A 12,343-nucleotide genomic window follows, 5' to 3' on the forward strand; every position below is an offset into this window, starting at 1 on the left:
GGGGGTTTTTTTCTTCTGTGGGTTTTGTTTCCTGTGTTGTTTTGCTTTGTTTTGTCAGCACCAGTACAATAGCGTGCAAGACATGGTCAGGGTTAAGCCTCTCAGTCAATCAGCCAAAGGGGAGAATCCACCAACGAATGGGCCAAAAGCTATCATGACCCATATACAACAGGAGGCCCACAGAAACTTCACAAGGGGCATTTCTAAAGCATCCAGCTCAGGAGATCAAGGAGACAGCACCACTGAATCCCACAGGGCTCCTGCACACAATGCCACCCCTGAAGACAGGGAGTCAAAACAGAGCTCTAATACATAGAAATAAACAAAAAGAGTCAGATAAACTGGGGAGACAAACAACACCCAAGTGAAGGAAAATGAGGAATCCTCGCAAAAAGAGCTAATTGAAAATGAAGCAAGCAATTTATTACACATAGAGTTCAAAGTAATGATTATAAGGATGCTCAAGGAACTTAGAACTACAAGGAACTTTAGGGGAACTACAGCAACATGAAAAAGGAAATAGAAACCATGAATAATACCAGTTGAAAATTAAGACTGCAATATCTGAAATGAAGAATAGACTAGAAGGAGTTAAAAGCAGGTTAAATGAAGCAGAGGATCAAACGAGTGATTTTGAAGACAAGGTACATAAAAACACCCAATCAAAACAACAAAAAGAAAAAAAGACCTAAAAATAATGAGGATGGTTTAAGGGAACATTGGGACAACATGAAATGTAACAACATTTGTATCATAGGGACAGAAGAAGAAGAAAGTGAGCAAGGGACATAAAACTTGTTTGAAGAAATAATGACAGAAAACTTCCCTGACCTGCCGAAGGAAAAAGTTATACAAGTTCAAGAAGCATAGAGGATCTCAATCCAGATGAACCCAAAGAGATCCATACCAAGACACATCATAATTAAAATGGCAAGGTTTAAAGACAAAGAGAAAATCTTAAAGGCAACAAGAGAGAAGCAGTCAGTTAAATACAAGGGAGCTCTACATAAGACCTTCAGCTGATTTCTTACCAGAAACACTTCAGGCCAGAAGGGATTAGCATGAAGTATTCAAAGTAATGAAAAACAAGGATCTGCAACCAAAACCACTCTATCCAGCAAAGCTATCATTTAAAATTGAAGGTGAAATAAAGAACTTCCCAGACCCAAAAAATAAATAGATAAATAAGGCTAAAAAAAAGTTCATTTACACCAAACCAGCATTACAAAATATATTAAAGGGATTACTTTAAGAAGAAGTAATAGAAAGAAGAACATAGGTATAAAGGAACAAAATGGCAATGAACAAGTACCTATTAATAATAATCTTAAATGTAAGTAGATTAAATGTTTCAATCATAAGACCCAGGGTAGTTGAATGGATAAGAAAACATAACCCCTATATATGCAGTCTACATAAGACCCACCTCAGAACAAAAGATACATACAGACCAACAGTGAAGGGATAGAATAAAATATTCCATGCAAGTGGAGATGATAAAAAAGCTGGGGTAGCAATTCTTGTATCTGACAAAATATTGAGTTGGCCAAAAAGTTCATTTGCTTTTTTCTGTAAGATGGCTCTAGTAGCACTTAGTTGTCTTTAATTTCATTGAAAACAACTTCATTAGATTATATTGTGACAGCTATCATATCAGCATTCATTTTAAAAAACATCAAAATTGGTGAATTTTTGTGTAGCCATATTAATATTGAAGATGGAAGAAAATATACATTTTGGCACATTATGCTTTATTATTTCAAGAAAGGTAAAATCACAACTGAAATGCTAAAAAAGATTTGTTCAGTGTATGGAGAAGGTGCTGTGACTGCTCAAATGTGTCAAAAGTGATTTGTGAAGTTCTGTGCTGGAGAGTTCTCCTGGAAGAAGCTCCAAGGTTGGCTAGATGAGTTGAAGTTGATAGTGATCAAATCGAGACATTAATTGAGAGCAATCAATGTTATACCATGCAGAAGATAGTCAACATACTCAAAATAACCAAATCAATAAAGTTATTGGTGAAAATGAAAAATACATCTTCTATTTTATGGAAAAATACCAAACAGACTCTTTGGCCAACTCAATAGACTTCAAAACAAAGGCCATAAAGAGACAAACAAGGTTACTACGTAATACTAAAAAGAACAATCCCACAAGAGGATGTAACCCTTATAAACATATACACACCCAATATAGGAACACCTAAATATATAAAGAAAATGTTGGTAGACATTAAGGAAGACATCAACAGCAACACAGTCATTATATGGGATTTTAACACCCCACTGACACCATAGGTTAGATCTTCCAGACAAAAAATCAAGAAGGAAATAGCAGCCTTAAATGACTCACTGGATTGAATAAATTTAACTAATATTTACAAAACAATTTATCCCAAAGCAACAGAATACACATTCTTATCAAGTGCACATGGATCAAAGACTGACCACATGGTAGGACACAAAATAAGTCTTAACAAATTCAGGAAAATTGAAATCATATCAAGCATTTTCTCAAATCAAAATGGCATAAAACTAGAAATCAACCACAGTAAAAAATAAGTAAATAAATAAATTCAAAATCATTTAGATATGTGGAGACTAAATAGCAGGTTACTAAATAATGAATGGGTCCCAGTGAGATCAAGGAAGAAATCAAAAAGTACCTGTAAACAAATGAAAATGAACATACAACAACCCAAACCTATGACACAATGCAAAAGCAGTTCTGAGAGGGAAGTTTATAGCATTACAGGTTTACCTCAAGAGGATAGAAAGGTCTCATATAAATGGTCTAACCCTAAATTTAAAAGAACTAGAAAAATAATAACAAACATAGCCCAAAGGGAGTGGAAGGAAGGAAATAATAAAGATCAGAGGAGCAATAAATGACATAGAGACTGAAAAAAAATGCAAAACATCAATGAATCCAGGAGCTTATTCTTTGAAAAGATAAACAAATGGATGAAACTGTAACTAGGCTCATCAAGAAAAAAAAGAAAGAGGATCCAAATTAATAAAATCATAAATGAAAGAGGAGAAATAACAATACACACCACAGAAATACAAAGGATTGTAAGAAAATACTATGAACAAATATACGCCAAGAAATTGGACAACTTGGGAAAAATGGACAAATCTCTAGAATCATACAATCTTCCAAGACTGAAACAGGAAGGAGAAAACTTGAATAAACTGATAACAACTAATAGAATTGAAGCAGTAGTCAAAAAACTTCCAGCAAACAAAAGTCCTGGGCCAGATGGCTTCACAGGCAAATTTTACCAAATAATCAAAGAAAAAATAATACCTATCCTTCTCAAACTATTCCAAACTTTTTTCAAAGAGGGAAGACTTCCAAACTCTTTTTACAAGCCAGTATTATTCTAATTCCAAAACCAGGTAAAGACACAACAAAGAAAGAAAATTACAAGTCATAATCTCTGATGAACATAGATGCTATAATCCTTAATAAAACATAGCAAACCAGGACCAGTAATATATTAAAATGATCATATACCATGATCAAGTGGGATTTATTCCAATAATGCAAGGATGATACAATATTAGCAAACCAATAAATGTGATATGTCATGTAAACAAAATGAAAAACAAAAATCAGATGATTATACTAATAGATGCAGAAAAAGCATTTGATAAAATCCAGCATGCATTTATGATAAAAACACTCAGCAAACTGGGAATAGAGGGAGCATACCTAACATAATAAAGACAATATATGAAAAACCTACTGCCATCAAAATATTCAAGGGACAAAAACTAAAAGTATTTTCATTAAGATCAGGGGTTTCCCCTTTCACCACTCCTACTCAACGTAGTACTGGAAGTTCTAGCCAGAGCAATCAGACAAGAAGAAATAAAAGACATCCAAATTGGAAAGGAAGAAGTAAAACTGTCATTATTTATAGACAACATGGTATTGTATGTAGAAAATACTATAGTTTTCACAAAAAAACTACTCAACCTAATAAGTGAACTTGGCAAAGTAGCAGGATACAAAGTCAATATTCAGAAATTAATGGCATTTTTATATACTAATAATGAACTATCAGGAAAAAAACTAAGAAAACAATCCAATTTATTATTGCAACTAAAAAACAAACAAACAAAAAAATACCTGGGAATAAATATAACCAAGAAGGTAAAAGACCTTTACTCAGAAAATAAGGGCACTCAAGAAGGAAGCTGAGGAAGATACAAATAAGTGGAAGCATGTACCATGTTTACGAACTGCAAGGATTAACATCATTGAAATGTCCATACTACCCAAAGCCATTTATAGATTCAATGCAATTCCTATTAAAATACCAATGGCATTTTTACAGATCTAGAACAAGTATTCCAAAAATTTATATAGAACCAAAAGTAACCCCGAATAACCTCAGTAATCTTGAGGAAAAAAAACAAAATTGGAGGGATCACAATATGTGATATCAAACCATACTACAAGGCCACCACCGTAATAAAAACAGTCGGTACTGGCATAAAAACAGGTGCATAGATCAATGGAACAGATTAAAGAGTCCAGAAATAAACCCACATATTTATGGTCAACTAGCATTTAACAGAAGAGGAAAGAGCATACAAGGAAATAAAAACATTCCCTTCAATAAATGGTGTTGGGAGAACTGGATTGGATCATGTTATGAAATGAAACTAGTTTACCATCTTACATCACACACCAGAATACACTCAAAATTGATAAAAGACTTAAATATAATTCATGATATCATAAAAGTCCTAGAAGAAAATATAGGCAATAAAATTTTAGATACCTTGTGTAGCAATATTTTTGTCATATCTCCTAGGGCAAGGGAAATAAAGGAAAAAATAAACAAAGGGGACTACATCAAATTAAAAAGTTTCTGTACAGCTAAAGAAATCATCAGCAAAATGAAAAGGGAACCCACTGTATGGTTAGAACAGGTTTGCCAATGATACATCAGACAAGGGTTTAATCTCCAAAATACATATGAAGAACTCCTACAACACCAGAAAGACAAACAAACCAATTAAAAAATAGGCAAAGGACCTGAATAGATACTTCTCCAAAGAGGACATAGAGATGACTAATGGACATATGAAAAAATGCTCAACATCACTAGCCATCAGAGAGATACAAATTAAAACCACAATGAGATATCACCCACTCCTGTCAGAATGGCTAATATCAGTAAATCAACAAACAAGTGCTGGTAAAGATGTGGAGAAAGGGGAACCCTGGTGCACTGTTGGAGGGAATGCAAATTGATGCAGCCACTGTAGAAAACAGTATGGAATTTACTCAGAAAATTAAAATTGGAACTGCATTTTGACCTAGCAATTCCACTTCTGAAAATATATTCCAAGAATCCCAAAATACCAATTTAAAAGAATATATGCACCTATATGTTCACAGTAGTGCTATTTACAATAGTCAATATTTGGAAACAGCCTAAGTGCCCATCAGTAGATGAGTGGATTAAAAAAGCTGTGGTATATTTATACAATGGAATACTCTGCAGTAGTAAGAAAAGAAGCAATTCTTACCTTTTGCAACAGCATGAACTGGAGACTATTATGCTATGTGAAATAAGCCAGGCAATAAGAGACAAATACCATATGATCTCATTTATAACTGGAATCTAAGGAACAAAATAAACTAACAAGCAAAATAGAATCAGAGGCACAGAAACAAGAAGTAGACTGACAACTGTAAGAAGGGAGGAGGAAGGTTGTGGCTGGTTGAAAGAAGGTGAAGGGGTTAGACAAAGAACATATATGCATCACTCCTACACATGAACAACAGTGTAGGGATTGACTGTGGGAAGGGGGTGGTGGTGGTGGGGAAGGGGCAAAGAGGGAAATATTGGGACAACTGTAATAGGATAAACAATTTAAAAGATCAATAAAAATTAAAATAAAAAAGGCTAAGAAAAGAAGTTCCAAAGCAGACCAAAAGGATTATACTTCTCAAAGATAAAGGAACTAATCATTTTAATCCCCAGGAATGGACTACGTACCTAAGACTTTCCCTAAATTGATAATGACACTTACAAAGTGATATGATTATGATTAACACTGGGTTTTTGGACCCTTGGGGACAGGGATGTTATCTCTTCACAAGTTCATCTCACAAGTTCAGTGAGATGTCACATTGCAGGTCAGATTTTTAGAACTGGCAATAATCTGGATGCATAAGATCTGAGTAGCCCTAAGTGCGAACTCTCACCCTTTCGTTGGTCTGTTTCAACATAGCCATTCCCATGTTTACAGCCATCAGGCCTCTGAGCCTTATTTACCTCATCTAGCAACATTTTGAGCTCCACATTTATTCCAGTCCAGCTAAATATCTAAAACTGATAATAACCACTATTACTGAACATGAAGTGGAAGCAGACACAGTTTTAGACATTTTAGCTACATGGCCTCATTTAATCACTGTAACACTTCCCAACAGATAAGAAATCAAAGTGATTAATTGGAGTAATGTCCCAATGTCAAAGCTAGTGAGCACGCTGACCAAATGCAGAGTTGTCTGACTTCCAAACCTACGTTTCTGTACCACATCATACTTCCTAAGGTATCTGATGTGGAGATTTTGGTACATACATTCCTTCAACAGTCCTGATACCTTATTTTGAGTGATGGTGAATTAGTGTAGCTCTCATTTATTCCTTTCCCTTCACCATCCAATTTTAATTTGTTTTATGTTTTTGTCTTCTTCTTTATACCTTTTAGAACATGTAGGCTGTATGAAGCCCTGCTACAGAGATGAGGGTCTTGCAGTAATTTGACTGGAGAAAAATTGTGGGAGAGTGAGTCATCAAAATACACATGGTATTAGAAACCTACAAAACTCTAAAGAGCAATCCCAGCATTCAGCTCTGTATTCACATTGTGACTGATGTCAGGTAAGAATTCCATGATGAGACCATCCACCAGATCACACAGTAAACAATCAATGAATAAATAAACTTCGTTGAATGATATTTTTAAAAAGAATTTTGCCATCATATTTGGGATGCACTATTAGATTATCTTTTGTAAATAATGAATAGGGGATATAAAATAAACTTGGTTAAAAAGGAAAAATCTCAACAGAGACCATGACAATTATCTAAATGGTGGGCGGTATGTGCAAAAGCAAAACAACCAAACCAACAAGTAAAATCTCAACCACATAAATAGAAGTTATAATTACTTTAACAAAACAATACCATCTGTCATACTGAATGCTAGTTTCTATTTTATGAATTTTGTAGTTTTGCTCGTACTTAATATGCATTAATTGTATTATTGTATAAAAGCTATACACATAGGTATATATCTGAATTTAAATATTTAAATGCATATATTATCAAAAATCTTTCTGTTGTGAGAGAAACCCAAACTAACCTGGTTGTGTTCATCTCTCAGTCCCCATATTCTGGCCCTAATTGGCATCATGGCCCAATACCTTATAACCATCTCTTCATATGATATATAGGTGTTACCCATGATTCTGTCCTCAGCCGTTTTTCCTTCTCTGCACTTTGATTTGGGAGAACTTATCCACTTGTGCGGTTATAATAATTGTGAAGTGACTCTCTAATCTCTATGTCACTATCCACCATCTCTTCAAACCTGTGTTTCCACCTGTCCAATGCACATCTTTATCCACCGAGTGATGTAACAAACACTGATAGACTCTCCCTGTCTGTGTCTGTCTCTTTTCTGTGTCTTTGTGTCTCTCTTTTTAAAAGTAAGATATTTTAACTATAATAGGTTAAGGCCACTGGCTCTTTCCTCTTGGATTTTCTCTCCATCATATTTTCCTTTGCACAGACACCACTAGAATAACTGTGGCATTTTGGATTTCAGCCAAGGGGAAGCTGAGCTGGGGTTGCGTCTTACTGGGTTCGGTGGGACATATGCAAGAGGTTCAATCACTTGAGTGCATGGTAATTGCTAGCCACCCTGGTGTCTCTGAATAACTGCCAGGAATATCCCTGCTATATATTAGGCTGATTCACCGAGAAGGTATTTTATGATATGATGTGCACATGTCCTATTGCACCCAGCCCTGAAAGGATACAGTCCTGGAAGAAATATAAGTTTGAAATATGCAATTGGTTCTCACTACAACCCAGCAGAAAAGAAGTCCCCTCACTAACTCACAAGATGGTTTTAAATGTACTGCTTTCTCCCCTTTTTTGATAGGAATTGTGTGAAATTGGATGATTACAAATTCTGTGTTAATAGGACACATATTGTAATAGAACTACAAATAGCAAGTACATCTATAAAAGCTCATATATAAAAAAAACCAACATCTATCTGTCCAGAATAAAAATATGTAAACTGTAAGATAAATTTATAAAAGAAGAATGTTTTACATCATATATTATCTTACTTGATATCTGTTGCATAAATAGAGTAGGTATACAAGTATGTCCACCGATTTTCAAATAATACCCAAAGAAGTTGTCTAAGCCTGAACTTGCACCAATCTACCTGCTTTCTCACAGTATAGAAGGAACCTCAGCCCCAAGCCAGCTGGCCTACCAATCCCAGCCTCTTCTTATTAGGTCACACTGGGTACAGGTGCTGATCTTATACCGTTGTCACCTGTCAGCACTGCTCTTCTCACCATGACTAACTGTGCTGCTCACACAGACCCAGGAGACGTGCGAATGATGTTGAAGTGTCAGGTGCAAGCAGGCTGTTTGAAGGGTACTAGCAATCTGCCAGAGAGGCTTTCTGCCCTTCATGTGCTACTGTGTTCCTTCCTGACATGTGGCTTTAGCTAGAAAAAATTTTCCCCATAACATTTTATTTTGTTAATGCTTCTCCTATGGAAAAGTGAAGGAATGATCTTGATACAATAATGGCTATATACTCACCTCCCAGACTCAAACAATTGTTAACATTATGCCTACTTGCCCTCTCCCTCTCTCCCCTTCTTCCCCTGGCCCATCACTCACCTTCCCTCTCTTCCCTTCTCTCCTTCGCCTCCCTCCCCCCACTCCATCTCTCCCTCTCCCTTTTATTTGAAACTAAATTGTGAACATCAGGACATTTCAACCTAAAACCATCTGCAGGTGTCTTATAAGAACAGAGACATTCTAATACACAACCATAACCAAAACCATAACTAATACCATCATCAAAAAATTTAACATTGATATAATAGTACTGTCTAGTGTGCAGTTCAAACCCCATTTTCCCAAATTGTCCCCTAAATGTCTAATAGCACAGGTGGCAAACACAAGGCCCGTGGGCCAAATCCAGCCCTTCACCTTGTTTTATCTGGCCCAGCACCATGTTTCTACTTGGCGGCAGCACCAAGCTCTCACTTAACTGTTAAGGACTAGTCACATTTCTACAGTCCTAAAGTTACATTCAGCCCTTTGAAGGCAACCACAGGCTGATGTGGCCCCCAGGGAAAATGAGTTTGACACCCCTGTCTTACAGCTTTTTTTCAATCTAGGACAATCAAGGCTCATACATTTCACTTGGTTCCCATGTCTATTTATCCTCTTTTTATCCAGAGCAACCCCTATATTTTGACGGAGGGGGGCTCTTTCATGACATTTTTGAACAGGTTAAGCCACTAACCTTGTAGAATGTCTCACAATTCACATTTGTTTGTTCGTTTCCTCCTGATTAGGTACAAGTTAAACACTTTGGGCAAATACTACATGGTGTACTTTTCTTTGAATCACATGAAGATCATGCATGATAACCTTTTCTCATTATTATCCATGCTCAGCTAATACCTTGGTTAAGATGGTTTCGGGTAGATCTCTATTGTAAAATCATCTTTTCCCATTTGTAGTTAATAAGTAATCTATGGGGTGATGAAGGAAGACTTTAAAAATTGTGCAAATATCTTGTTTCCTAGCAATCTTTAGCCCAATGGTTTTAGTGTCATTATGACATTGTGGGTTGAAAAAATAATTTTTCTAATTTTGTTATTCTCACTATATATATTACCTGGCAATCTTCCCCAAATTTTCCCTTCCCTGCCACACACCTGTTTAGTATCACTGTAAACTCATGAATTATTTTCTAATTCTGTGTTTTATGATCCATTGCCATTATAAATTCCTTTTAGTGCTTAAATTGTCCCACAACTAACCAGTGGGAACACATTCCAGCTGACTCTCCTGAACTTGAACACATCTCCCATTATCAGGATGAGCTTCCTGGGCATGTAAACTCCAGTTACACAAGACCCTGCTCTTAGAACACCCCCTCCATGGTTCAATATTCTGCTGTGCTTTCCTGATAGTCTTAGTAATTTTTAGCAAGGCACCCTGTATTTTAATTTTATTTTTAATATATTTTATTGATTATGCTATTACAGTTGTGTCATTTTTTCTTCCCTTTATTCTTCTCTGCACTGCACACCCCCCCCCATCAGCATTCCCCCACCTTAATTCATGTCCATGGGTCATACATATAAGTTCTTTGGCTTCCCCATTCCCATACTATTCTTAACCCCCCCTGTCTATTTTGCACCTACCACTTATGCTTATTCCCTGTACATTATCTCCAATTCTCCCTTCTCCACCTACCCACTAATAAGCCTCCAAGTGATCTCCTTTTCTGTAATTCTGTTCCTGTTTAGTTGTTCTAGTGTTTTTGTCTTTGTTTTTATGTTCATTTGTTGATAGTTGTGAGTTCATTGTCATTTTACTGCCCATATTTTTATCATCTTCTTTTTCTTAGATTAGTCTCTTTAACATTTCATACAATAAGGGGTTGGTGAAAATGAACTCCTTTAACTTGACCTCATCTGGGAAGCACTTTATCTGCCCTTCCATTATAAATGATGGCTTTGTTGGATAGAGTAATCTTATATGTAGGTCCTTGCCTTTCATGATTTGGAATACTTCTTTCCAGCCCCTTCTTGCCTGTAAGGTCTCTTTTGAGAAATCAGCTGACAGTCTTTATGGGTACTCCTGTGTAGGTAACTCTCTCCTTTTCTCTTGCTGCTTTTAAGAATCTCTTATCTTTATCTCCTTGTCTTTAATCTTGGGTAATGTAATTATGATGTGCCTTGGCGTGTGCTTCCTTGGGTCCAACATCTTTGGGACTCTCTGAGCTCCTTGGACTTCCTAGAAGTCTATTTCCTTTGCCAGATTGGGGAAGTTCTCCTTCATTATGTTTTCAAATAAATTTTCAATTTCTTGCTCTTCCTCTTCTCCTTCTCACAACCCTATGATTCAGATGTTGAAATGTTTAAAGGTGTCCCAGAGGTTCCTAAGCTTCTCCTCATTTTTTAAAATTCTTATTTCTTCATTCTGTTCTGGTTGAATGCTTATTCCTTCCATCTGCTCCAAATTGTTCATTTGAGTCCTGGATTCCTTCCTGTCACTGTTGGTTCCCTGTACATTTTCCTTTATTTCACTTTTTACAGCCTTTACTTTTTTCTCTATTTTGCAACTATACTCAACCATTTTTGTTAGCACCCTGATTACCAGTGTTTTGAACTGTGCTTCTGATAGGTTGGCTGTCTCTTCATTGCTTAGTTCTATTTTTGGAGCTGTGATTTGTTCTTTCATTTGGGATATATATATATATATATATATATATATATATATATATATATATATATAGTCTTGGCACACCTGTTACATAGTAAGGGGTGGAGCCTCAGGTATTCATCAGGGTGGGGCAACCCACTTTGCTGCATTGTGGCACTATATGTGGGAGAGGAATCAGAGAGGTGAGCTTGCTCAGCTCTTGACTGACTTTCAGTCACTTCCCCCTCTACCCACAAGCATATTGGACCCTGCTGGTGCTGATTCCTGGATGGGTGGGTTTGTATACATTCTAGGACACTGTGGGCCTCTCCAATGAATGCTCCTTTAAGACTGGGAGTTTCTACTGCTACCACAACCCCCACAAGTTTTTACAGTCAGAGATCTTCAGGGTTAATTTCCCAGCACTGGAACTGTGGGTTGCACCATTTGTCTTGCTCCCCACTTGTTCCTCCCAGTTTATCTGCAGGCAAATATGGGACCACCTAGTCTGCTAGCCACCACTTCACCTGTCCTAATCCACCAGCCACTGCTTTGCTGTGAGTCCTCTCCACCCTGGTCTCCGCCCCTTCTACAGGTCTGGATGAATGTTTTTTCTTTAATGCCTTGGTTGTCGGACTTCCATACAGTTCAATTTTCTGGCAGTTCTGGTTATTTTTGTTTTTAAATTTGCTGTTGTCCTTCTTTTGGTTGTGCAAGGAGGCAAACTGTATCTACCTACACCTCCATCATAGTCTAAGTCCCTGCATTCTCATTTTGCACTGGGCCCTCCAAATTACATAGCCGGTCTTGCCCATTGGTGTCTGAACGCTG

Source organism: Artibeus jamaicensis, unplaced genomic scaffold (genome assembly GCF_021234435.1).
Source record: "Artibeus jamaicensis isolate MK-2021 breed Jamaican fruit bat unplaced genomic scaffold, CSHL_Jam_final contig_426, whole genome shotgun sequence".
NCBI lineage: Eukaryota > Metazoa > Chordata > Mammalia > Chiroptera > Phyllostomidae > Artibeus > Artibeus jamaicensis.